This window comes from Scyliorhinus torazame, chromosome 2 (genome assembly GCF_047496885.1).
Source record: "Scyliorhinus torazame isolate Kashiwa2021f chromosome 2, sScyTor2.1, whole genome shotgun sequence".
NCBI lineage: Eukaryota > Metazoa > Chordata > Chondrichthyes > Carcharhiniformes > Scyliorhinidae > Scyliorhinus > Scyliorhinus torazame.
This window is the reverse complement of record NC_092708.1, coordinates 100,238,940-100,266,093: the sequence shown is the minus strand read 5'-3', so window position 1 is coordinate 100,266,093 and position 27,154 is coordinate 100,238,940. Positions and strand designations below refer to the sequence as shown.

The window sequence follows — 27,154 nt, the reverse complement described above, 5'->3', positions numbered from 1 at the left end:
TTTGTTACAATATCACCACACTTATGGCCACAGTCAGCTTCGGTAAGCCCTCATATTACACGTCAGGTCCATGACCAGTACCATGCCAGGGATATGGGGCGAATGGTCAGGAGGGCAGTGGATCATTCGGATCCAACAGACTACGCACTTCAAGTCATGCCGGACGACACTACCATAAAATATTTTGAGGTCCCTGAAACGATTAACACTCGACTGCAGCATCACAGGGGACATGATGTGTTGGAATATGTCAATCCACAGGTCTGGGCGGAATACCCATCACAAGTGGGAAAGACAAATGTTACACCTATTAAGGTGATGATTAAGGATCATGTAAAGCTACCTTCCATTCGACAATACCCCCTGAAATCTCAAGCTGCTCCATCAATAGATAAATTAATTCAAGAGCTGTTGAAACAGGGTATTTTGGTCCCTTGCCAATCAGAATGTAACACCCCCATACTTGCTGTGCCTAAACCAGCCAAACCAGACCAGTACCGATTAGTACAGGATTTACGTTCAATCAATGCCATTGCATAGCCATTACATGCTCTCACCCTCCAACAGGATATTACGGTGTATAGCTCCCACTCGGTCATCGCACTACTGAGGCAACTGCAGACTCAGCATCTTACCGCAGCTCGTCAGAATAGGTATGAGATATACCTTTTGAACAATCCACGTCTGACATTTAAATACTGTACCACTATCAATCCAGCCTGTTTTCTTAGTGGTCCCCCTGTCCATGAAGACGCACCTGGCCACGACTGTTTAGCCTTGATTCAGGAAACTACCACAATAAGGGGCGATTTGAGTGACATTTCGTCAGAACAACCTGACATGATTATGTGTGGTCAAATATCCCACCGGGGTTTAGTTAATGACCTACTGCAGGCCCTCCTTATGCCCGCGCAGATTTCCGTTATTAAATGCGCTGCCCACACGAATGGTACAACCCCAGTTGACGTTGGTAATGAACGAGCAGATTGTGCAGCGCGAACAGCCGCGCAAATTCAGCAAGTGATGGTGCCTAAGATGTTAAGTCAGACTAAACGATCTACTATAAATATGTCTGCTTCTGACAAGTCAATGCCAACCATCCAAGACGTCATAAGGTTACAGGAGGACGCTCCTGAGAGTGATAAACAAATGTGGAAACGGTTAGGTTGCACATATGATTCTGTTTCCTCTTTATGGACCACGCCTGCACATCAGACTTGTATGTCTGATGTGCTGGCTTTATGGGTCATTGAATGTGTACACTTTGCAACTCATTGTGGGGCTCGAGGGACTAGTGATTTGTTGCTGGACACTTGGTGGCACCCTAAAATGCAGGGGTTGGCCCAAAGTATCAGTAATCGGTGTTTGATTTGTCAGCAATATAACACCGGAAAAGGTATCCCTTGTGGGAAGGGGCAAACCCCGTTGCCCAGTGGTCCCTTTGAGACGCTCCAAATGGATTACATTGAGTTGGAAAGGTGTCAATGTTATAAATATGTTTTGGTCATTGTGGATGTGTTCAGCAGATGGGTTGAGGCGTATCCGACTATCGATAATAAAGCTGCTACTGTGGTTAAAGTCTTGATGAGGGAAATCATTCCCCGGTACGGTATACCAGCTCAGTTAAGTTCTGATAATGGGCCTCATTTTATTGGACAAATTAACAAGGAGTTTTGCTCCCAGTTGGGCATACGCCAGCAGTTACACTGTGCTTACAGACCGCAGGCGGCCGGGTTGGTTGAGAGACACAATCAGACCCTCAAAACTAAATTGGCTAAATTAAGAGCAGACACGGGACTGACATGGCTTAAGTTGCTCCCCGTTGCCCTCTTCCAGCTGCGGGTTACACCTGCGGGACCGGCCCGGCTCTCTCCCGCCGAGATTCTTTATGGCAGGCCTCTTAGAACTCCCTGGAGCCTGCAGGTTCCCAGACTGGTTCAGTTTCATCAGATGACTGAAGAAATGACCACCTATGTTCTAGCCCTCACGCAAGTGCTCAAGGAACTCCATGGCCAGGTCCGCGCGGCTCACCAGCCATTGCCCCCAGTACCTAGCTCACTTTCAGTCCAGCCCGGTAGTTATGTCATGGTCAAAAATTGGACTAGGAAGGGGTCGGAGCCGCGATGGGACGGGCCCTTCCAAGTTCTCCTTACCACCCCCACAGCAGTTAAAGTAGAGGGGCGAAGTGCTTGGGTCCACCTACATCACTGTAAATTGAGTCCATCTCCACTACTGTAAAAGGTCGGATACTAACCTGCCTCCCTTCTCCAGTGCTATTTTACAGGTGTGGAGCATGATGGAGTGGCTACGCATCGTCTGTCTGATATTTGGCCTCACTTCGCTTGGCGTGTTATTGGCGATGGACATGGAAAAGGGGAATATTATGTATCTGTGTAGCCCCAACCAATCTACAAGGTTACATCACCTCTGCAAAGGTGATGTTCTTCGCTGCCCCCATATACGAGGACATGGTATCGACTCATGGAAGGTCATCAAAGTTAAGGAGAATGCAGGAGTCATGAAGCAGTTGCACCGGTCCTGGCGATGGGAAGGGAACATTATATGGACATTGCCTTGTTTTCGGAATACATGTAAATTCGATTTTGGATGTGTTAAGAGTGGTACAATAAAGGTAAAATCAGGCTGTCAGAAGAGTGTAGGAAGAGGCTATGAGAAAGAGAAAGGGACTAGAGAGAGGACGGGGCGTATGAGAAGGGAGGTACAGCTAGAACGTAGGTTACCGGGAGATACACTTAAGTTAATTAAAGGCCAAACTGAGGAAAACCCGGGTAGTATGAATCTCTTCTACCAGATTTACCACCGCTTGTATGGCCAGGGTCGGGTTGTCTGCTACCCAAACCCCGCAGCGGTGTCTAGGTTATTTTCTGTTTCACCGCTTTGGGGCACTCCCCAAACGGTGGTTCATTGTCAGCATTCCGAACCACTGCCCGATCAGGTCACTCTTCCTTACGATCCGGGTTCAGCACCACCAGCTATTTGCCTTCCCCTTCCTCGGGATAATTCCCATTCACAGTACGATAGGCTGCGACGGTGGAGGGCGTACATACCTAGCCACTTCACTCCCAATAGGGATTCCCGGTCGTACGAGAATTGCTTCAGCAGTGAAGGATATGGCTGTTTGCTGGTAGAGGTGGACACAAATATAACATGTCTGTTTCCCACCTGTACGGACAGGAGGTGCCATATCACCCAGGCGTCTGGCCAATGCGTTTGTTACAACACCACTTGCGTTCCATTGAACGCCGGCCTCCAGCTCCTCTGTGGCTGGGCGAATGTCTCTCATATCACTGTTGGGACTAGGGCTTTCCGCATTGCTGGGCGGCCCGAATGGGCATTTCAAAGTTGGATAAACTGGGCTACTGGGGGGTCCTTACGCAACCGATATGCTGATTGTGATGCTAGCCTGCACACGGAACAAGGATACTACTTTTTATTTAATGGTACAGCGACCAACGTTTTGTCACCCCCATTTCCCCGCCGAATTGCTATAGGGACTCTAGTCCCTACCACAGTCCCCTGCCCTTCGGCGTGGAACTTGCATAATCAGTTAGCACGCCGGGCAGTCTCTGCTGAATTTTGCAAGAAATGGAAAAAACCTCAGGTTCTTGCACCCAACCGGGGCCACTCAGCCGGGTGGGGCATTCTGAGCGTATTGACACTGGGAGGTGTGGGGGGTTCCTTGGCTGTCAGTGATCGGAATTATTTTATTTGCGGCCTTACCATCTTGGGAAATGAAACCTTGGGAGCCCTCGGGGCAATAACCAAGGAGTTGTCTCAGCTACGGTTGTTTGCAATGCAGAACCGGTATGCTCTTGACTATCTTCTGGCCCGTGAGGGTGGGGTATGCGCCATAGTACAGGGCAAGTGTATCATGGGAGTTCAGGACTTGACCGCTAACATCACTAAATTTATGGATCGCATACGGGATCACTTAGACGGGATGCAGGATCCTGGCTCTTGGGGTAACTGGGGATTTGGAGGATGGAAGGACTGGTTGATAAATATGGCCATGTATCTAGTGGTAGCTATCGGCTGCATCTTTGTGGGCCTGGCCATCCTTAAATGTGTGATGGGTAGAATGCGGGGTGCACTGGATCAGATCAACGCCCCAAAAACTTAACTGTTAAAATCCATGAGGGTGAGGCAGATGAAGGGGGGCTAAGACAGGAATTGGAAATGCAGCGACGGATCTTTTTAGATGAGGAACCGTAGCTATGGATTGGATAGTTCGGTTATCATGGAATGATAAAAGGAGGGAATGACGAATGTGATATAAAATAGTTACTTTAGAGATATTAGTTAATGTAATGTAGAAATAAGCCACTTTGATTCTGGCAGGTAGAGACAAAGGGATTTGAGACCACATGGAAAAAGCAGGAAGAGGTGTGTCTATGAGAGTGATGCTGCATTGATAGGGGCCGGAGAAAGGGATTGGAAGTGAGCCAATCAGAATAGATCAAACAAGTCAGGAGGGACATAGGATAACCTATGGGTGTCGAGTATGTGAAACTTGATGCCATTTGAATGTATGAGTACTGATCTCTTTGTCTGGGAACTTCACTTAGTTCCCGGGACTGCAGACAGCAACATGTTGTCTGTATCACTGTGGACTAGGTAGCTTGCAAGCTGAATAAAATAACTTCTTTTTACTTGCAAATCCATCTCGACTTTTATTGAGGCCAGACTGACGGAGAAAGAAATTTGGGAATCAACAATCACCACATCTGCAATCAGGAAAGATTGAGGGCAGAGGTTATGCTATGAAATTGTTGACCTTCGTGTTGAATCCCAAAGGTTGTAAAGTGTCTAATCCAAAAGTTCCTCAAATGGACCTTGTGCTTCATTGAGAAAGTAAAGAACAGAAAGACAAGAGTGGGAGTGGGCTGTGAATTAAAATGATAGGCAAGTGGAAGCTCAGCATCGCGACTGTGGACTGAATGGAGGTGATCTGCAATGTGGTTATTGAGTATATGTTGGTCTCCCCAATGTAGAGACCACATTGTGAGCAGATAATAATGCAATAAATTGAAAGAAGTACGGGTGTCATACCCGCACAGGACTTATGTAGTGGCAATGATTAAACTTCCTATGAGTCTCGCTGAATACGAGCTACCCCGTTACAGGGGGTTGGGAACCCTAAACCATGTATAGCTAAACTTCTGAATAAAGTTGGCCAGTTTGGTTACCGACAGAGTGGAGAGAGCTGGCTGGGATATTTCATGCCATGTAAATAATAGTTATTGTAATAAAACTTTCTTTATTTCTCCAACGCAGTGTGGACTCTCTTTGTGGTCTACTAAACAGGTGATGAGGATGGGATTACTCATCCAAGCTGTCCGAGTTTAGTGTGGAGGATGGTGCCCCGCTTTGGGGTACGAGTGTCATTGTCCTCGAAAAGGGCCACAGTTTGATCCTGCAGGACATCCACAACAGACACCCAGGGTTGTCAAAATTGAAACTATTAGCGCGCAGCTACGTCTGGTGGTCATGCCTGGATGCTGACATTGAACAATTGGCTCAACAGCATTCCATCCGTCAGGAGCACCAAAAGTTCCCGCCAGCCGCACCCCTCCACCTTTGGGAATGACCAGGGTGGCCATGGGCGCAGTTGCATGCCGATTCTGTCGGGTCGTTTCAGGAGTTAATGTTCCTCCTCCTAATTGCTAATTGGCACCCATTCTAAATGGTTCGATGTCCACAAGATGGGGGCAACTACCTCTAGGGCTACGATCAAAAATCTGGGATTGTCTTTTTGTACCCATGGTATACCCGAGGTGTTAATCAAGGACAGTAGCACACCTTGTTCGAGCGAAAAGTTCCCGGGGTTTCAGAAGGCCAATGGGGTACAACACATTTGGACTGCCCCATACCCTAACCCAGCTTTGAATGGGCTAGCGGAGAAGCCGTCTAGACTTCAAACGCAGATTACAAAAAATGTCTTTGGCGTCAATGAACACTAGGCTAGCCTGGTTCCTGTTTTGTTAGAGAACCACCCCGCACGCCGTGACTGGGGTGGCCCGGGCTGAGATGCTGATCGAATGGAAACTTCGGACCTGCCTTTGTATGGCCTTCCCTGACAGCGGCGGGAAGGTGCTCCACAACCAACACCTGCAAGGGCATTCTCCCGTTCACGTCAACCGCCCAGGCTCTTTGTACCAGCTGACAGAGTCTATGTCCAAACCTTTGCAGACGACGCCCAGTGGGTCTCCGGGCCGTAATCCGCCAGATAGGGCCGGTTTCCTACCAAATCGTCCAGGGCTGAGTAATGCGTAAGCAGTGGATCACATTAGATCCAGGCGATCTTAGTAAAATTCCTCGCAAACAAAAAGTTCTTGTCCAGCCAATCCTGATGCTCGAGCGGGCCAGATCAGAACCCCAAGGGAGTCAAGACGATTCAGAGATGGAGACCCAACCGTTGATGGTCTCCGACAGAGAATCCACAGAGCAGCAGCCTCTGGCAGAGATTCAGATTCGGCATTCCAGTCGGAAGCGACATTAACCCTCCTGGTATACACTGCCTGATCCTGCGCCGCAAGTGCATGACGTACAGCTGGAGACAAACGAGTTTGGCGCCCTCCATCGCCAGCCATCGGAGGATTCTTTCGAATTTGGCAGGGTGGGGGGGGGGGGGGGGGGGGGTTGTCATAACCCGCATGGGACTTACTAAGTGGCAGTGATTAAACCCATCTGTATAAAGTCGGGCAGTTTGGGTACCGACAGAGAGGAGAGACCCGGCTGGGATTTTTTGTGCCGTGTAAATAATAGTTATTGTAATAAAACCTTATTTATTTCTACAACTCGGTGTGGACTCCCTTTGTGGTCTATTAAAATGAATAAATCACAGTTTCATCTGGAAGGAATGGGTGTGGCCTTGGACAGTGAGAAGGGAGGGGGTAAAAGGCCAGCTGTTGCCTCTCCTCCGCTTGCATCAAAAAGTGCAGTGAGAAGGAGAGTCAATGTTGTGGTATGATTGAGGAGCAGGTCAGAAGGTTGCAGAGGGAACAGTCCCTTTGGAATGCTGAAAGGGGAGGGGTTGGAAATATGTGTTTGGTGGTGACATCAGGCTGGAAGAGGGGGAAATGGAAGATGATGATCCAGTGAATGGGGGGGGGGGGGAGGTTAGTGAGAACGAGCGATTGTCCAAATGAGTTCATCTTAACCATTGCTTCCTTACCTGAATAGTCAACAGCCTAATAATTAGACTGAAAGTTTTGCATGAAACTTATTATCAACTAAACCTTCAGAGAATTGAATAAAAAGTAACTTTAAATTTACACCCGTAGTTTCAAAGTAGCACAGTGGTTCACACTGTTGCTTCACAGTGTCAGCGACCCTCGGGTTCGATTCCCAGCTTGGGTCACTGTCTATGCGGAGTCTGCACGTTCTCCGTGTCTGCGTGGGTTTCCTCCGGGTGCTCCAGTTTCTTCTCACAAGTCCCGAAAGACGTGCTTGTTAGGTAATTTGGACTGTCATGATATGCAAACATGCAACAAATGAACACTCAGAATAGGACACAACCAATGGGCAGTCAGAGGTGGCATCATCACAAGGGGGCATGACATAAACACTATAAAAGGGATGAGGCACTCACACCCTGCACCTTTCCACAGACAGACATCTAGAGAGTTAGACAGGGTTGATCAGCAGCATCACACCCCAGCACGTGGCTTAGAGCAAGCTGGTACAGTTAGACTGAGTTACTACAGTTAGATTAGCAGAGAGTCGAACTCATTTGAGAACTGTGTTAATAGTTCAATAAACACGTTGAACTCATTTCAGAGTCTGGAGCATCCTTTAGTTAAGACTGCATCAAGTAGCAGCCTGTGTTATCCAAAGCAGCATTACACAACATGATACCAGGAGTGACTGTTCAATCTAGTTAGGTCAACTCAGCAAGATCTGTGACAACTAGCTACTGAACACAGGCACAATGGACAAGATTCAGGCTCCTCATCAGCTCAGGACCACCAGCAATCTTAGTGCCAACTGCTGATCATTCAAGCAGAAATTTCAACTATACGTGGAAGCATCCAACCTCAATGGCACGACCGATGCTCGGAAGATAGCTCTTCTACTCACCACTGCAGGTGACCATGCGATAGAGATCTTCAACTCCTTTCACTTTTCTGAAGGGCAGGACAAAACAAAGTACCAAACCATCCTGGACAAATTCAACAGCCACTGCGAGGTGGACACCAATAAAATCTTCGAGCGCTACGTCTTCAAGCAGAGGATGCAAGGTAAAGACGAATCCTTCAACTCCTATCTAACTAACCTTAGACTGCGAGCGCAATCCTGCAACTTCGGTGATATCACTGACTCCATGATCAGAGACCAAATCGTTTTTGGAGTCCACTCTGATCCCCTGAGAGAGCAATTGTTGAAAATCAAGCACATGACCCTGCCAGTCGCGATGAAACGTGTACTGTGCATGAGCACTCTAAAAATCGCTATTCACAGTATAAAACAGCAGAAAGTGAAAAACAAGCCTCCCACGAGGTGGAGTGTGTTCAGGCCATCTCCCGGATGCAGCTCCTCCACACTGACGAAAGCAGCCATTTTGCATGCTCTTCCCGGGGTCGACGCATGTGCAATACGATCGGGAACACGAAGCGGCCGAAAACCGCACTGCGCAGATGCAGATGTCCGAGAACCGCACCGCACATGCGCAACGATGCACTGGGCGTCATGACACCGATGTCAGGACATGTGCGAACTGCGGCATCGCCCATTTTTAAAAAAAAACTGCCCTGCAAGAGGCAAACGCTGTTTAAACTGTGGGAAACCAAATCACTATGCAGCCCTGTGCAGATCTGCACCACCAGTTAGGAGCCAGCGCTCCCAATTCTGACAGTGGTGCATCAGAAGTATGCAACACCGAATGCATGACTGATCCAGGCAGTGCGACGGATCCAGATGATGAATATCTGGACAACACTTACCGAGTGTGCATTATTACGAAGTGCGAATACGCCACACCGGACACATCGCGATTCCAATCAATCTTGGCCGTGGATTCCAAGGACAAATGGCATGCAGTGATGAAGGTTAACCAGTGCCCCATCCAGTTCAAACTGGACACAGGTGCCTCCGCCAACCTGATTTTGCAGGTGGACTAAGCCCCCCACAATCCTTCCAGCTGCCTGCAAACTCCTGGACTACAATGGAAACGCCATCAAGGCACTGGGGTCCTGCCATCTGCAGGTGTCCAGCCGACACACACAAGCAAGCTTACGCTTCGAGATTGTTGAACCAGACAGGGCGTCCCTGCTAGGTGCGCACGCCTGCAAGTAACTGAACCTCATTCAAAGGGTCTACATCACGACGCCGTCCCATTCGGATCTTCAGGCCAGCATCAACGACATCCTAACCCAGTACACAGATGTATTTAGCGGGATGGGCACACTGGCGTACGAATACAAGATTCTACTGCGGCCTGATGCCAAGCCAGTGGTCCACGCACCACGACGTGTCCCTGCTCCACTGAGAGAGCGCCTGAAGGCAGAGCTCACGAGTCTACAATAAAACGGCATCATCTCCAAGGTCACTGAACCAACCGACTGAGTCAGCTCGATGGTGTGTGTAAAGAAGCCTTCGGGGGACCTAGTCATCTGCATTGACCCCAGGGATCTAAACAAAAACATTATGCGGGAACATTACCCCATCCCGAAGAGGGAAGAAATCACGAGTGAGATGGCACACGCGTGCTTCTTCACAAAATTGGACACATCCCAAGGATTTTGGCAAATCCAACTTGAAGAATCCAGCAGAAGGCTCTGCACCTTCAACACATCTTTTGGCAGATTCTGCTACAACCGAATGCCATTTGGCATCATCTCGGCATCAGAGATTTTCCATCGGATCATGGAACAGATGTTGGAGGGAATAGAAGGGGTTCTTGTCTACATTGACGATATCATAATCTGGTCCACAATCCCAGAGGAACATGTGTTGCGACTCAAGAAAGTATTCTGACGCATACATTAACATGGCCTCAAGCTAAACAGGTCCAAGTGCTGTTTTGGGACATCCACGCTGAAGTTCCTGGGCGATTAGATTTCGCAACACGGTGTGCGCCCAGACACAGACATAATTAAAGGCATCGAGGCAATGAAAGTCCCCGAGGACAAGAAGGCAGTACTGCGCTTCCTGGGAATGGTCAATTTCCTTGGCAAGTTCATCCTGAATTTGGCCACACACACCACGGCCCTACGCAACCTGGTGAAAAAAATCAACCGCCTTTGAGTGGAAGGCGGAGCATCGAACAAAGTGGCTGGAGCTGAAAGCCAAGCTCACCACTGTACCCGTCCTTGCATTCTTTGACCCAGACCGAGAGACCAAGATATCCACAGATGCGAGTCAGGATGGCATAGGGGCGGTGTTGCTTCAAAGAGGCGACACGTAATCCTGGGTACCAGTAGCATACGCGTCACGGGCAATGACACCCACTGAGACCAGATATGTGCAGATTGAGAAGGAGTATTTAGGTCTTCTCACCGGCATCCTCAAATTTCATGATTATGTCTACGGCTTGCCAACATTTACTGTTGAGACGATCATAGGCCTCTGGTCCACATCATCCAAAAGGACCTGAACGACATGACGCCTCGTTTGCAGAGAATTCTGCTCAAACTCCGGAGATATGATTTCAATTTGGTGTACACACCTGGCAAGGAGCTCATCATCGCCGATGCATTGTCCCGTTCCGTCAACTCATCCGGTGAACCACTGGAGATCATCCAGCACATTGAATTGCAGGTACAACTGTGTGCAAGCACTCTCCTGGCAACAGATGAGAAGTCGTTCTCATCCGAGAAGAGATGGCCGAAGACCCCCTGTTGCAGCGAGTCATCCACAACCTCAGCAATGGCTGGCAGAAAGGGCAATGCAGTCAATTCTACAACGTCAAGGATGAGCTGACGCTGATCGACGGCATCCTGCTCAAGCTGGACAGGATAGTCATCCCGCTACGTCTCCAGAGCATGGTGCTGCGGCAGATTCATGAGAGACACCTGGGCGTAGAAAAGTGCAGACGCAGGGCCCTGCAAGCTGTTTACTGGCCCGGCATCAACCAGGACATCACGGACATGGTCCTGAACTACGAAACCTGTCAGAGGTTCCAACCAGCGCAGAGCAAGGAGACGCTCCAACCACATGACCAAGACACCTCTCCGTGGTCCAAGTTGGCATTGACCTATTCCACGCGAATGGTCGCAACTATATCTTAATCATCGATTACATTTCAAACTATCCTGAGGTGCTGAAGCTGCCAGACCTCACCGACCAAAGCATGTAAAGAGACATTCTCACGGCATGGCATCGCGAACACCGTCATGAGCGACAATGGCCCGTGCTTCCACAGTCGAGAATAGTCCACATTTGCCAAGAGCTACAATTTCAGGCATGTCACCTCCAGTCCGCACTATCCGCAGTCCAATGGCAAAGTCGAAAAAGTGGTGCACATCGTTAAGCAGCTCATCCGCAAGGCCTCGGACTCCGCTTCCGACATACACCTTGCACTACTTGTGTACCGGCGACTCCCTTGTCCACTGGCATGTCGCCAGCTCAACTGCTGATGAACAGGGACCTGCGGACGACGCTTGCAGCCATACACCTGCCCAACCTTGATCACCTCCCGGTGCTGCAGAAGATGCAGCAGCTTCGCGACAGCCAAAAGCAGGGCTATGATGCACATGCCACCGATCTGGACATGCTATCCCCGGCAGACACGGTCAGGATCAAGATGCCGGATGGTGGGTGGTCTGCTCCGGCTGTCGTTGATCGACAGGCCGCGCCCCGATCCTATGTCATACGTATGGCTGATGGCTCCATTGTGCAAAGGAATCGAAGGGCACTGTGAAAAGTTGCTTGCCCACAACCACTTTCCCCTCCATTTCCACATGTTGAATTGCCACCTCCAGACACCTCGAACTACGAGGCCACCAGTCGTCCTCTCACTCGCCTGTCACGACACCGTCATCCCCTCCACCATCTCTCCAGCAGTCGACGAAGATCAGACGCAAGCCTCAGAGACTGGACTTATGAGCATTTGCTTTGTTTGTTCTGTTCTGTATTCCTCAGTCAGTCATATTAGGCAGACACATTCACATGTATATACATTTTTAAAAAGGGGAGATGTCATGATATGCAAACATGCAACCTATGAACACTCAGAATAGGACACAACCAATGGGCAGTCAGGGCACTCAAGTGGCATCACCACAAGGGGGCATGACATAAACACTATAAAAGGGATGAGGCACTCACACCCTGCCTCTTTCCACAGACAGACATCTAGAGAGGTAGCCAGGGTTGATCAGCAGCATCACACCCCAGCACGTGGCTTAGAGCAAGCTGCATCAAGTAGCAGCCTGTGTTATCCAAAGCAGCATAACACAACATGAACATTCTGAATTCTCCCTCTGTGTACCCGAACAGGCGCGGGGGGATTTTCACATTAATTTAATTGGAGTATTAATGTATGCCTACTTGTGACTCTAATAAAAAATAATTATTAATAAGTATCAATTCAGTATACATGGCAGAGAAACGATCACTGGCAAAGGTCACAATGGGACATCTTGGCTGAAAGATTTGGCGTGGTTTCAAAACGCTGATAGGAGTAAGTAAATTCACGTAAGTAAATAAATTCTGGAGAGAAAAAAAATCCAGTTTACTGGGAAAAGTATTTTCACAATGTTTCCTACTTTAATGTCTACACTGTCACAATTTTAACTTACACCTGGGGGATCCCGGCGGCTGTGGTCCTTTCCCAGAGGCGGTTTCTCAGTGCCTCGGGCAGGTGAGCTCGCTGTCGGAATGGTGGCTTCATTCACCTTCCCATCTTGCCGAGGCCGGCGGGGCGGGGGGGATTGTTGACAGGCGACGCCGTGTTGGCAACCAAGTACACGCTCCCCCATTGGCTTAGTTTGCAAGGGGAGCGGCCCAATGGCAGCGAGGATAGCTACTGGGCTGACCAATGCGACCCAGCCGTGCCCGGGAGCAGGGCGGTGACGCAGCGGGCGGCGATCGGTTCTGATTTTCCTTTCACGCTGAAGTTGGGAGATGTGAGAGTGGAGGGGAAAGGAAAGAAAATAAATGTGCTGTGTGAACGGGGATTCCGTTCCCTTCTAATCTTCCATGGTACCCTTTACGAAATCAGGCGCGGTCAGCCGGAGCAGTAAGTGTTTCAGTGTGAGTGTGTGTGTGTGAGAGTGAACAGAGAGCCTGGTTCTCGGGCAAACACAGGTGTGCACAACCCCAGGGGCAGGGGAAGGTGGGCAACGTTTTCGGGTGAGCGAGGTCCGGAGTTGGGGGTGATTTACTCACCTTCAACCGCCCCCCCCCTCCCCCTACTCTTTTCCCTCGTTTCTATGCGAACAGTTATTTGGGAAGGAAGGGGACGAAACGACCTCCATCACCATTTGCTGTCTATTGTTCTTGAAGATGAAAATCCGAGGCGAGAATGCTCCCGATGTTGAATTTCAATTCAAATGATGGTTTTCGCGGCGTTCCTCCACAGTGGAGTGTTTCACTTGAATAAGTATTTCCTGCAGTGAAGGTGTGGCGGCAATAGAGCGAAGGTTTTGCGTTTAAATATACGGCGTTTCGATTCTGTGTCCCTTTGCTAAGTCTTTTCTTTCCCCGCCCCTTGTTTAGTATATTTGTTTTCGCTCCGGGAACCATGGAATGCGACCACTATTTACAAAACAATTGAAGGGTTGACCATTTGTTTTGCATCATTATGAAGAAGAAATACGCCTTTGCGCCAGTGTGTGCTGCATTGGCTATACTGGCCTGTCGAGAATACGATCCCTGATTGTGAGTGGTGATAAAACCGTCCTTGTGCGGTAATTGGGCGTTACCAAATCTCCGTGTACGACTACTTTGTTTAACTTTTAACTGGGTTGTAGATTTGTTGTGTTAATAACGAACACACTTCATAATTGCTTAAAATCTGACGTTCTTTAAAAAAAAATAGTCATTCCATGCGAGTTACAACAGACTTACGATCTTTAAAACCAGAAGTATAACATTAAATGTATTCCGATGAGTCTGACAATCCTCTGAAATTGGCTATCGAAAGGCATTTTGGAAGCGTGATTCCAATTTGGATCATTTAAATGAAAATGTGGTCCGACCTGACTGGACCTTCACGTATCTTGTTTCTTTGTCAAAAGCGCACAAAATTATTTCGTGGAGCAGGAGTATTTTTCTACATGGAATTTTACTGAAACCTGAGTTTTTGGAAGACTATTTGCCCGCTTGAACATAACATGTTGCATTTGTCAAATTAACCCATTCATTGTACTGTATTTATACTGCTTGCTCTCTCCGGGTACTTAGATTTTTCTACAGAGAGTTCAAATAGTTTGGATCACCAGAATATAGTTTGGCCCCAAATGGAAACAAATTAAATCTTGCATGCCTCTCTTGTAGTTCAAAATGATGAAAAACTGCAGGAATTGAAGGATAAGGGGCCATTTGGTAAATTGTTCCCCCCAGTCAAGATATGCAATATTAATTGCTTTCTAAATTCAACTTGCCATTCAAGCAAACATTTTAGTACTGTTGGATTAGAGAAGTGTTGAAAATGTTATTGAGAGCAAAGAAAATGAAGACTGACTTTTACAGTACTTTGCTAGTCTGGTGTTTGTACTTAACATGAAGTATTTGGATTCAGTGACTAGCCAAATAGTATTATTTACAGCAGGATTCCACAAGCAAATGAGAAGTAGTACAACATCTACAGCACTGAAACAACCCATGTGACCCAACTGGTTATGCCAGTGATTATAGTGCTGCCTTTCCGTACTAATTACTACCCACCCAACCCTAGTCTAAATAGGTATAGGAGTAGGCCATTTAGCTCCTCAAGCCTGTTCTCGGCCTTCTCATGTATTTATTGAGCTTCAATCGCTCCATGTGGCAGAGAGTTGCACATTTCACCACTAACTGCCTAATGTCCTCCTGTATTTTTGATCTGCAAATGAGACAAGAATTTAACAAAAATTGTACGTCGGTGAACAAGGTTATTGCAGGGGATAGAAGTTAAAAATTTAATTAAAAGTTCTTTATTTGAATGCATTAAGCATCTAATAAAATAGCTGAACTAATGGCAAAAATAGAGGTTTGGATCTAAAAACCATTACAGTGACATGGTTGCATGATGATCAAGATTGGGAAATAAATATTCCAGGGTGTACACTATTTTGGATAGGTGAAATGACAAAGGAAGAGTGGTAACCATGATAGTGTTAAAGGATGACCATCAGGATTGAGATCTGGCCTCAAAATCAAGAAATAGAATCTGTATAGTTGAACAAAAAATAGCAAGAGTCAGAAAACACTGGTTGGAGTAGTTTATAGCCCTCCCCAACAGTATTCATACCATAAACAAAAAAATATTGTCTTCAATGTAATAATTGTGGGCAACTTAAATATTATTGATTGGGACATTGGCAAGAGTGATCTAGAAGATTAATTTGTACTATGTTTTTGTGATAGTTTTTTGAGCCAATACTTTTTGGAGCCAACTTGGGATGAAGCTATATTGGATTTGGTATTGTGCAATGAAGCAGGGTTAATTAGTAATGTCATAGTAAATGATCAACTGGGGAATAGTGTTCATAACCATTGAATTCCAGTTTAAATTTAACAGTGACATTCCAATCACAAACAAGGACCTTATACTTCAAGCCAATTATTCGAGTATTTCTGAAAAAGATGTTAAAGGTTTTGTCTTTCACTCATCAGGACAATTCACAGGAATGGCAAATGTAAAGGGAACAACGCATGAGAAGCGATTGCTGATTAATTGGGAAGTGCACGCTAGTAAAGGCGTTGGCATGGAAAACGCACCAGTTAACTGATTGTTACCTATCAAACTTGATTTAAATTTGAATCCAGCAAGTTGACTCTGGTCATGCATTGCCCTAGGGAATGAAACCGAATGGCTGTCAACTATTTTGTTTAGTTGAAAACCATGCAATGTTTTTTGTCTGCAAAGGACAGCGCCCTTGTGTGTTAATGCATCTTCTAGCATGAGGAAGTGCGCTACATGCTTGACCGATAAACTTAGTCGTTGTTAGTGTACTTAGCACACAGGATTGTTTAGCAAATGTTGTCCAATCACAGAATCACACTGGGGATGGTCAGTTGTGAACCGCTGAAGTGGCCTGCTCTTTGATAAGATATGCTGCACATTGGGGCTAAAAGAGGGTTAGAATATTGCAGCCATATTGGCACTGGAGGGAGTGCAGAAGAGATTCACTAGGTTGATCCCAGAGTTGAGGGGGATTAGATTATGACGAGAGGTTGAGTAGACTGGGACTGTACTCATTGGAGTTCAGATGGATGCGGGGGGATCGTATTGAAGCATATAAAATTATGAAGGGAATAGATAGGATAGATGCGGGCAGGTTGTTTCCACTGGTCGGGGAAAGCAGAACTAGGGGACATAGCCTCAAAATAAGGGGAGGTAGATTTAGGACGGAGTGTAGGAGGAACTTCTTCACCCAAAGGGTTGTGAATCTCTGGAATTCCTTGCCCAGTGAAGCAGTTGAGGCTCCTTCTTTAAACGTTTTTAAGAAAAAGATAGATGCCTTTCTAAAGAATAAAGGGATTCGGGGATATGGTGTACGGGCCGGAGAGTGGAGCTGAGTCCACAAAGATCAGCCATGATCTCATTGAATGGCGGAGCAGGCTCGAGGGGCCAGATGGCCTACTCCTGTTCCTTGTTCTTAAACAAAAAAGTAACAGTCTAAGGATTTGGGGATGTTTTAAAAACTAGCAAGGGGCAACAAGAAAGTTGATAAGGAGAAAAAATAGAATGCATAAACTAGCCAGTAATTTTGCAAGTACGTAGGAAGGAAGAGAGTAGCTAAAGTTAACATTGGTCTATTAGAATCAGAGACAGATGAAATTACCTTGGGGCAGACACCAATTTCATTCCAGCAATAGACAGTAAACTAGGAGCTAAAAAAAGAGATGTTGATATTGGAGACATTTAAACTAAATTGTGACAAATCTCTGCCTGCATCGTACATAGAACATACAGTGCAGAAAAAGGCCATTCGGCCCATCGAGTCTGCACCGACCCACTTAAGCCCTCACTTCCACCCTATCCCCGTAACCCAATAACCCCTCCTAACCTTTTTGGTCACTAAGGGCAATTTATCATGGCCAATCCACCTAACCTGCACGTCTTTGGACTGTGGCAGGAAACCGGAGCACCCGGAGGAAACCCACGCAGACACGGGGAGAACGTGCAGACTCTGCACAGACAGTGACCCAGTGGGGAATCGAACCTGGGACCCTGGTGCTGTGAAGCCACAGTGCTATCCACTTGTGCTACCGTGCTGCCCTTAAGCCCGTACATTACTGTAATGCCCGTACATTAAGCAATGCATCTGATTATGATTTAGTCGATGTACCAATACGATCAGTAAATTGTTAATTCCTACTTTTTATAAGTACTACATTGAGTGCGTTAGTGGATTGCATTGCAAAAATCTTCAACACAATTACACAGCAAATCCCACCATAGCTTTGTGCACAGCTTATGTTTTATTTCCAGTTACCTGGGCAGCTATCAATCACTTTAATCAATGTGGCCATTCCTTGAATCTCTCTCTACCTGTTCCACCTTTCCCAATGTCACTTTTAATCTTTGTCCCTGATGGAAATGGGACAACCCCTCCTCTTACCCTCATTTTCCCTCACTCCCAATATATCCATGTCACTTGAAAATTAACTTGCCTACCGTGGTCCTCTATTTGCCACAATACCTCTACAGCCATTGATTTTCTTGACTTCAGCTCCATCTTTACCTATGTTCCCAACAAACCTCTCTCCAAACTCTCAAAAAACAATGATTGTTACCATGGTGTATTATTCCCTCCTTGTGCTCAGTGGTTTTGGTAACTTTCTCTATCAGATTGGACCAAGCATTACAGTAATGGCATTTCTGCCAGGCCGCCCTCCTCTCCTCAACCACATACTGCTTCTGACATAAGATCAGATTCCATATGTAAGATGATAGCCAGGGTTTCTCCACCACCTTAATGCCTCCACTGCTGTGCTGTTAAACTGCTTGTCCATTATTCAGTCATAGCTGAACTGCAATTTCCTATAATTTAAACATCACGGAAACCAAAGCCATATTTGGCCCCACCGTGAGCATTTTACTGTGTCCCTGTTTTTGCAACTTTGCTGTGCTGCTATGTTGTCACAAGTGCTTACATGGACTGTAAGGTGCTTTGGGAAATTGGATTGTGAATTGCACTACATAATGCAGCTTCATTGTTTCTTACCTGTAGCTTCCATCTCACTTTGGTAGGGCTCATTTAATTCTGTATTCTGAAAAGCTACCTTGAATGTTGTAGCAAATGTATGAATTCAAGATTTATTTCAGCTTGGAAAAACTGCCTGTGATAATTAGAAGACTTTACAGTTAGCGGTGGTGCAACAGAACCCACTGCTGACCCCTGGGAACTGCCTACAAAGTTCTAGAAGTCTTTGGCATGAACTTCCCCTTGCCCAATAGCAGTTTAAATCTGGTGCCAAGTCAAAGGGATCTTCAGGTATGCAGCAGTGATGTCAGCAAGCAGGATAATCACATTGAAGTATTCAGTGGATGAGTCAGTAAGTTAAAAGTGATTTATCCTTCGCTTAATTTAAATTTTCACAGCCAAATAAATAATTGGATTAATATCTAAATTAAAATATCCATGGAAAAGTGGAATGTTACAATATTAGGAAATTAGATATTCTGTAAATAAAACTAGCTTTTTTTCAGGGATAGTCAGGGAGTTTGGCAGAAATTGTGAACCATTCAAAACCCAGTTAGCATTGCCTTGGGGTAGCACTCTGGAGGTTTGGGAGGTGTGGAGGGGAGGAACCTGAACAGCATGCCCGCTGGAGGAGCATCAAATCACTGGCAGTAACTTTGAGATTTCTGCATTTATCTGTATGTGCAGACAATGGAAGTGCCATCAGTTTCCTGATATTTTCACCATCATTATCGGGGCAAAATTTAGGCCACTGTGCCTTTTAGCTATATCTTGTATCTCTTTCTCGCCATCTTTTTCTCTGTCTGTGAATCACCCTTTGGGAGTGTGAATCAAGGCAAGTTATCACCTCGTGTTTTGTTCTAGGTATGAGTATATAATAATTTTGAGTATTGACATCAATTTAGGATTGGGTACATTTGTATTATATCCTTCATGAGGAACCTGTGCTTCCCTGTTTGGAATGTGACTGCCAGTATTAGCATGCCGTGAGCATATTAAAATGCTCAAGTTCCTGCTTGCCACTGTTCCCGAAGGTGGAAAATGCAGGAAAAAACAATTCTCTCAATTTCTCAAGCTTACGGTACAGTTAGTCAGCACAGTTCGGTTTGTCGTCTTCTTGTCGCTCCTCCTCTTCCTCTCTCTCCCCCACCACCAAGTGCTTGCTGCAAACTTCAGGTGAGTAAATGTTGCCAACTGTTTTGCCTGTAGCGTTTTATTGAATTCTTAGAATACTTTCACCTCTAACAACGAACACCTTTTCCAAAGAATTAGATTGCTAAACGTGTTTCAAATTTTAGATGGATTTATGTTGTCACCACAAGTTTTTTTAAAAAGTAAGCTTTCCTAACCCCAGGTCCCTACTCTGATGACCTGCAATTATCCAGCACATCTAATATAGTCAAGAATCCTAAGGCATTTCACAAGAGAATTATGAAATCAAATTGGATACCCAGCCAGATATGACACTGTTAGGACACATGTTTGGCAAAGACATGGGTTTTGAGGAGAGCCTTCAAGGTGAAGAACGAAGGAAGGAATGGGGAGTGGGGCAAAGGAAAAACCTTAAAGAAAAATCTCGAATTTGAAAATAATGAAAGTGGTTAGAATTGGGTAACTGAAATTAGTCAGCCAGCTTCTCAATGGGTGAATTTCCCCATTACCAATTGATCCCCAAAAGGCACAAGTCCTCTTGCCCCCCCCCCCCCCCCCGGGGACTTTAACGATGGCCGCAAGCCTGAAGGCAAGAAGAGGTGATTACCGCAAATTGGGGCTGAAGAAAGGGAGAGATGAAGAAAGGAGCGGAGTGCTGTGGACTCTGGGACACTTAAAACCACCGAAATAAAAGTAGAAAGCAATTTATTGTCCATAATAAAAAAAACTATTTGGGCAGAAAAATGGAGATACATTGAAAGAAAATGAAATTTGGGAAGCACATTCACCATGATTGTTTGAATCCGACCTGCCAGGGTCAGAGGGAGGCTACACCACCTCTGCAGATCTGCTTTGGCATTAATTTGTGAAGTGATGCCCAATTATGGGCTACACAAATCCCCCAAATAACAAACTGGTGTTAGACAGAATGGCAGTTAATTAAGTTGAGGTCCTCTAGCAGGTGGGTTCACTGGAAAACACCCACATTTAGTCTGTAACCAGAAAAGGTACCAAATGTAGAGTGTCCTCATTATGTTGTCTATGGAGGGAGTCCGGTCTGCAATGTGCAGAAGTGGGTCGTCTGCATAAAGCAATAACCCAATGCTGCACTCCCATTTTGACAAATAGCCCTCCACTGACTCAGTGCTATCGAGTGGGGCTCGATAGCAACTGCAAAGAGTAGTGGGGAGAGAGGACAGCCTTGTCCAGTGCCCCTGCTCGGAATGTGTTCTCAGAATAGTGTTTGTACGAATGTTGGCCTTGGAGTACCACAGACGAATCCAGGAGGCACCTTTAGGGCCGAATCCAAATCTCCCCAGGGTGGGCTATCAAATGTTTTTTCTACATTTAAAGACACTATAACCTCTGGTTGTGGAGGGGAGAGGACGATGTTTAAAAGGTGCTGAAGACTTCGATGGCTGCCATGGAGTGAGTGGTCACACATTTGGTGGCTTTACCCCCCAAAGTTTTTTTTTGGCCCTTCCCCACTGGAATACAAACAAAGAACAAAGAAATGTACAGCACAGGAACAGGCCCTTCGGCCCTCCAAGCCCGCGCCGACCATACTGCCCGACTAAACTACAATCTTCTACACTTCCTGGGTCCGTATCCTTCTATTCCCATCCTATTCATATATTTGTCAAGATGCCCCTTAAATGTCCCTATCGTCCCTGCTTCCACTACCTCCTCCGGTAGCGAGTTACAGGCACCCACTACCCTCTGCGTAAAAAACTTGCCTCGTACATCTACTCTAAACCTTGCCCCTCTCACCTTAAACCTATGCCCCCTAGTAATTGACCCCTCTACCCTGGGGAAAAGCCTCTGACTATCCACTCTGTCTATGCCCCTCATAATTTTGTAGACCTCTATCAGGTCGCCCCTCAACCTCCTTCGTTCCAGAGAGAACAAACCGAGTTTATTCAATCGCTCCTCATAGCTTATGCCCTCCATACCAGGCAACATTCTGGTAAATCTCTTCTGCACCCTCTCTAAAGCCTCCACATCCTTCTGGTAGTGTGGCGACCAGAATTGAACACTATACTCCAAGTGTGGCCTAACTAAGGTTCTATACAGCTGCAACATGACTTGCCAATTCTTATACTCAATGCCCCGTCCAATGAAGGCAAGCATGCCGTATGCCTTCTTGACTACCTTCTCCACCTGTGTTGCCCCTTTCAATGACCTGTGGACCTGTACTCCTAGATCTCTTTGACTTTCAATACTCTTGAGGGTTCTACCATTCACTGTATATTCCCTACCTGCATTAGCCCTTCCAAAATGCATTACCTCACATTTGTCCGGATTAAACTCCATCTGCCATCTCTCCGCCCAAGTCTCCAGACAACCTAAATCCTGCTGTATCCTCAGACAGTCCTCATCGCTATCCGCAATTCCACCAACCTTTGTGTCGTCTGCAAACTTACTAATCAGACCAGTTACATTTTCCTCCAAATCATTTATATATACTACAAACAGCAAAGGTCCCAGCACTGATCCCTGTGGAACACCACTGGTCACAGCCCACTAGTTAAATGGTGTGGTGTTTCAGGGCAAAAGGTGTACGAGTGCCCAGGGAAGGTAATACTTTCTGGTGGGACTCATGTATGGATCAGTGGATGAGAAGTGCCACAAGAAAGAGCAGCTGGAGCAGGAATGTTTTCATGGTGAGCTGCAGGTGGAGATGGTGGAAGGCAAGGGACCAGCACTGCCCACCCAGTGGTCAACGGAGCAGCTGGTGGAGTTTCTTTTTAAATAATAAATTCCAGTAGCAAAGAGGATTTGGCCACGGTGGTGGAATTGCTTCGGGTGGTGATTGTACGTGTGGAGCAGAGGTTCAAGGCCTGGTAATTCAGAAGGTGGGGGAGCATGAGAATCGGCTGGCCTCGCTGGGGATGGTGTTGGAACAGCCAGAAGAGGCTAAGAGAAATTGGAGGACCTTGCGAACCGCTCCAGGAGGCAGAATTTGAGCATTGCCGGGATGTCTAAGGGCATTGAGGGAGCGGAGGCCGCCAAATATGTGGCGGGAATGCTGAAGAGGTTGATGGGGGAGGGGGCCTTCGACCGGCCCTTTGATGTGGGGCAATTGCTGAGGAGACGGCTGCAGGTTGGGGAACCGCCGAGGGAGATGGTGGTGAGGCTGCATTGATTCTTGGACAAAGGAGAAATTCTGGAGTGGGTAAGACAGGCCAACAAATGCACCTGGGAAGGGAGTGAGCTGAGGATTTATATGGACCTGGTTGCGGAGCAACCGAAGCGGAGGGCCGGGTGCAACCGGATAAAGGCAGCCCTGCTTAAGGGGGTGAAGTTCAGGTTTTTGTGCCCTATCCACTTATGGGTGACACACCAAAAGCAGAAATTTTATTTTGACCTGCCAGAGGAGGCGATGGACTTGAGAGAGGAGTGTGAGAACATTGAACTTTGGAGAGGAGCTTTGTGTTCGTTGAGGCATTTGGGGTGGGTTTTGATGGGGGAGCGGTGATGGTGAGTGTACATGTTTCTCTTTTGTTGATGGTTGGGAGGATTGGAGGGGTGAGGTGAAGATTGAGGAATTGGACGGGGCCACCATGCTTGCTGGGCAGGCTAGTTAGTGGAAGTGGTATGGGGTTGCCGGGGGGAGGGTGGTGTTTTTTTTTTTTTTTGTTTGGGTGGGTGGGTGGGGGAGGGATGTGGAGAAGGAAGGGTTGCTGACATGGGTGTGGTTGGTGTGGCACAGTTGGGAAGGGAGAGATGCCGGCGTACTACAGAGGACGGGCCAGGAGGAGTGTGTGATGCAATCTGGGGGCTGACTTAAAAAGGGATATGATTGATGGGGGGAGGGAACCAGGCTGGTCAGGTGGAAAGTGAGTGGCCTGACGTGAACTAGTTAAATGGTAGTGTGTGTTCATGCATCCAAGGAGTCTGAAGGTGGATGTTGTGTTTTTGCAGGAGACCCGGGGATCAGACTAGGCTGGGGAAGAGATGGGTTTTCTACTCTGGGCTCGACGTGAAGACTAGGATGGTGGCTTTCTAGGTGGGGAGCATGTGGCAGATCCAGGGGGTAGGTATATGATGGTCAGTGGGAAATTGGAGGGAATGCTGGTGGTCCTGGTGCATATGCCCCAACTTTGGATGGAGGGGGGGGGGGGGGGGGGGGAGATTTGAATACAGTCCTGCACCCAGGTCTGGATCAGTTGAGTCCTAAGTTGTTGAGACGGTCAGCAGTGGTGAGAGAGTTGAGGGGGTTCATGGAGTGCATTTGGGGGGGGGGGGGTGCAGAATAGTTTGAAAAACACTGGGCATAGGGGAGTGGATTTGAGGGCTCTGTTGTTGGCACCTCTTCCATTCTTGCCGGCCAGGTACTCCCAGTGGTGGTGACCATACGACATAGGAGCAGAATTAGGCTACTCAGCCCATCGAGTCTGCTCCGCCATTCAATCATGACTGATATTTTTCGTATCCGCATTCTCCTGCCTTCTCCCCATAACCCCTGATCCCCTTATTAATCAAGAACCTATCTATCTCTGTCTTAAAGACACTCAGTGATTTGGCTCCACAGCCTTCTGCAGCAAAGAGTTTCACAGATTTGCTACCCTCTGGCTGAAGAAATTCCTCATTTCTGTTTTAAAGGATCATCCCGCTAGTCTGAGATGGTGTCCTCTGCTTCTAGTTTTTCCTACAGGTGGAAACATCCTCTCCACGTCCACTCTATCCAGGCCTCGCAGTGTCCTCTAAGATTCAATAAGATCCCCCTTCTCCCCCCCCCCCCCCTCATCCTTCTAAACTCCCAACGAGTATAGACCCAGAGTCCTCAACTGTTCCTCCTACGACAAGCTCTTCATTCCAGGGATCATTCTTGTGAACCTCTTCTGGACCCTTTCCAAGGCCAGCACATCCTTCTTTAGATCCAAGGCCCAAAACTGCTCACATTACTCCAAATGGGGGTCTGACCAGAGCCTTATGTAACCTCAGAAATACATCCCTCGTCTTGTATTCTAGCCCTCTCGACATGAATGCTAACATTGCATTTGTCTTCCGAACTGCCGACTGAACCTGCACATTAACCTTAAGAGAATCGTGAACAAGGACTCCCAAGTCCCTTTGTGCTTCTGATTTTCTAAGCATATTCCCATTTAGAAAATAGTCTATGCCTCCATTTCTCCTTCCAAAGTGCATAACCTCCCACTTTTCCACATTGTATTCCATTTGCCACTTCATTGCCCACTCTCCTAGCCTGTCCAAGTCATTCTGCAGTCCACCTGCTTCCTCAAAACTACCTGCCCCTCTACAGATCTTTGTATCATCTGCAAACTTAGCAACAGTGCCTTCAGTTCCTTCCTCCAGATAATTAATGTATGTTGTGATCCCAGCACTGACTCCTGATGTACATCGCTAGTCACCGGCTGCCATCCCGAAAAAGACCCCTTTATCCCTACTCTCTGCCTTCTGCCAGTCAGCCAATCCTCTATCCATGCCAGGACCTTACCCTGAACACCATGGGCTCTTAATTTATTTAACAGTCTCCTATGCAACACCTTGTCAAAGGCTCTCTGGAAATCTGAATAAATCACATCCACTGGTTCTCCTTTGTCTAACTTCCTTGTTACTTCCTCAAAGAACTCTAACAGATTTGTCAGACATGACCTCCCCTTGACGAAGCTGTGCTGACTCAGTCCTATTTTATCATGCACTTCCAAGTACTCTGCGATCTCATCTTTAATAATGGACTCTAAAATCTTACCATTGACCGAAGTCAGGCTAACCGGCCTATAATTTCCCGCCTTCTGCCTCCCTCCCTTCTTAAACAGTGGTGTTACATTAGCCACTTTCCAGTTCTCTGGTCCAATGTCTAGTTTTGCCCCTCTCTCACCTTTTTATATATTTGGGAAAAAAACACTTCCTATCTTCCTTTATATTACTAGCTAGCTTGCACTCATAGTTCATCTCTCCCTTTATTGCATTTTTTAGTTGTCCTCTGCTTGCTTTTAAAAGCTCCCAATCCTCTGACTTCCCACTAATTCTCGCCACTTTGTATGCTTTTTCTTTAGCTTTTATGCTGTCCTTGACTTCCCTTGTCAGCCATGGATGCCTTGTCCTCCCCTGAGTATGTTTCCTCCTCCTTGGGATGAATTTCTGTTGTGCTTCCTGAATAACCCCCAAAACCTCCAGCCATTGCTGTTCCGCTGTCTTCCTTGCTGGGCTCCTTTTCCAATCAACTGGCCAGTTCCACTGTCTTCCTTGCTAGGCTCCTTTTCTAATCAACTTGCCAGCTCCTCCCTCATGTCACTGTAGTTACCCTTATTTAATTGCAATACAGTTACATCTGATTGCAGCTTCTCCCCCGTCAAACTGCAGGTTGTGGTCACTGCTCCATAAGGGCTCCTTCACCTTTCCCTAATCAAGTCTGCCTCTGCATACAAAATGATCAGGGGGTTGGATAGGGTGGACAGTGAGAGCCTTCTCCCGCGGATGGAAATGGCTGGCACGAGGGGACATAACTTTAAACTGAGGGGTAATAGATATAGGTCAGAGGTAGGTTCTTTACGCAAAGAGTAGTGAGGCCGTGGAATGCCCTACCTGCTACAGTAGTGAACTCGCCAACATTGAGGGCATTTAAAAGTTTATTGGATAAACATATGGATGATAATGGCATAGTGTAGGTTAGATGGCTTTTGTTTCGGTGCAACATCGTGGGCCGAAGGGCCTGTACTGTGCTGTATTGTTCTATGTTCTATTACACATAACCAAATCCAGAATTGCCTAGTCGGCTCTGTCACCAGCTGCTCAAAAAAAAACCATCTCTTAGACATTCCACAAATGTGTAGGCGTTAAGGGTGTGGATTCAGGCAGGCAGGTGGGGATTGAGCATTTTCTGGACTTGTTTATAGGGGCTGGAGGAGATAGAAAAATTTGTAGGGCTGGAGGAGTTTTATGAGCTGCCCAAAGAGAATGGCTTATAAGTACCTGCAGGGGAGGGATTTTGTGAAGAGAGGTGCCGCCCTTCCTGGGGCTGCCGCCTCCGGTGTTGCAGGATAAGTTGTCGGACGACGAAATAGGGGAGGGGAGGATGTTGGATATATACAAGGAATTGTTAGGGAGTAGAGGAGCTGTGGGTCGGGCTGAGTGTGGGGGCCTAGCGGAGAGTGAACAAGTCCTCGTCATGTGAGAACAAAGAACAATACAGCACAGTAACAGGCCCTTCGGCTCTCAAAGCCTGTACCGGTAATGATACCAACCGTTGCCAAAACCCTAAAGCTTCATCCAATTTAAAGTGGTGCTTAGAGCCCACGTGATGGTGGCGAGGATGAGCAGGTTCTTTGCAGGGGTGGAAGACGGGTGTGGGTGGTGCACAGGGGTCCCCACGAATCATATCCACGGGTTCTCGGTGTGTCCAAGACTCGGGTTCTCCGATGTTATGTCCAAGGTTCTGGGTGTGGTGGTGGCCCCGAGTGCGTAGGTGGCGGAATTTGGGGTGTTGGAAGACCTAGGAGCCCCGAGGGGGATACAGAAGGGCCGATGTGTTGGCCTTTGCCTCCCTGATAATTCGGAGACCGATTCTGTTGTGTTGGAGGAATTCTGAGCCGCCAAAGGCAGGGGTGTGGGTGAACTACCTGGCATAATTTCTGAAGTTGAAGAAAATCAAGTTTGTTTCGCAGGGGTCGGTAGAGGAGTTCGCTCGGAGGTGGAAACCGTTCATTGATTTCTTCAAGGGG

General features: G+C 47.1%; 2 protein-coding genes across 8 annotated transcripts in view; one reads left to right on the top strand and one right to left on the bottom strand.

The window, feature by feature from the left end:
- The window catches only part of LOC140390043 (coiled-coil domain-containing protein 148-like), a 301,551-nt gene extending 288,650 nt beyond the window's left edge, over nt 1-12,901 (bottom strand). For 6 of the 7 annotated variants that reach the window (XM_072474916.1, XM_072474899.1, XM_072474930.1 and 3 more), the window contains exon 1: nt 12,762-12,901. The gene's annotated coding sequence lies outside the window, so the exon portion shown is untranslated. The remainder of the gene's footprint in view (nt 1-12,761) is intronic. The other variant, XM_072474954.1, reaches the window with a different exon arrangement.
- A 113-nt stretch (nt 12,902-13,014) lies between these two features.
- Nucleotides 13,015-27,154, top strand: part of pkp4 (plakophilin 4) — a 328,075-nt gene continuing 313,935 nt past the window's right edge. The window contains 1 exon segment of the mRNA XM_072474888.1: nt 13,015-13,201. The gene's annotated coding sequence lies outside the window, so the exon portion shown is untranslated.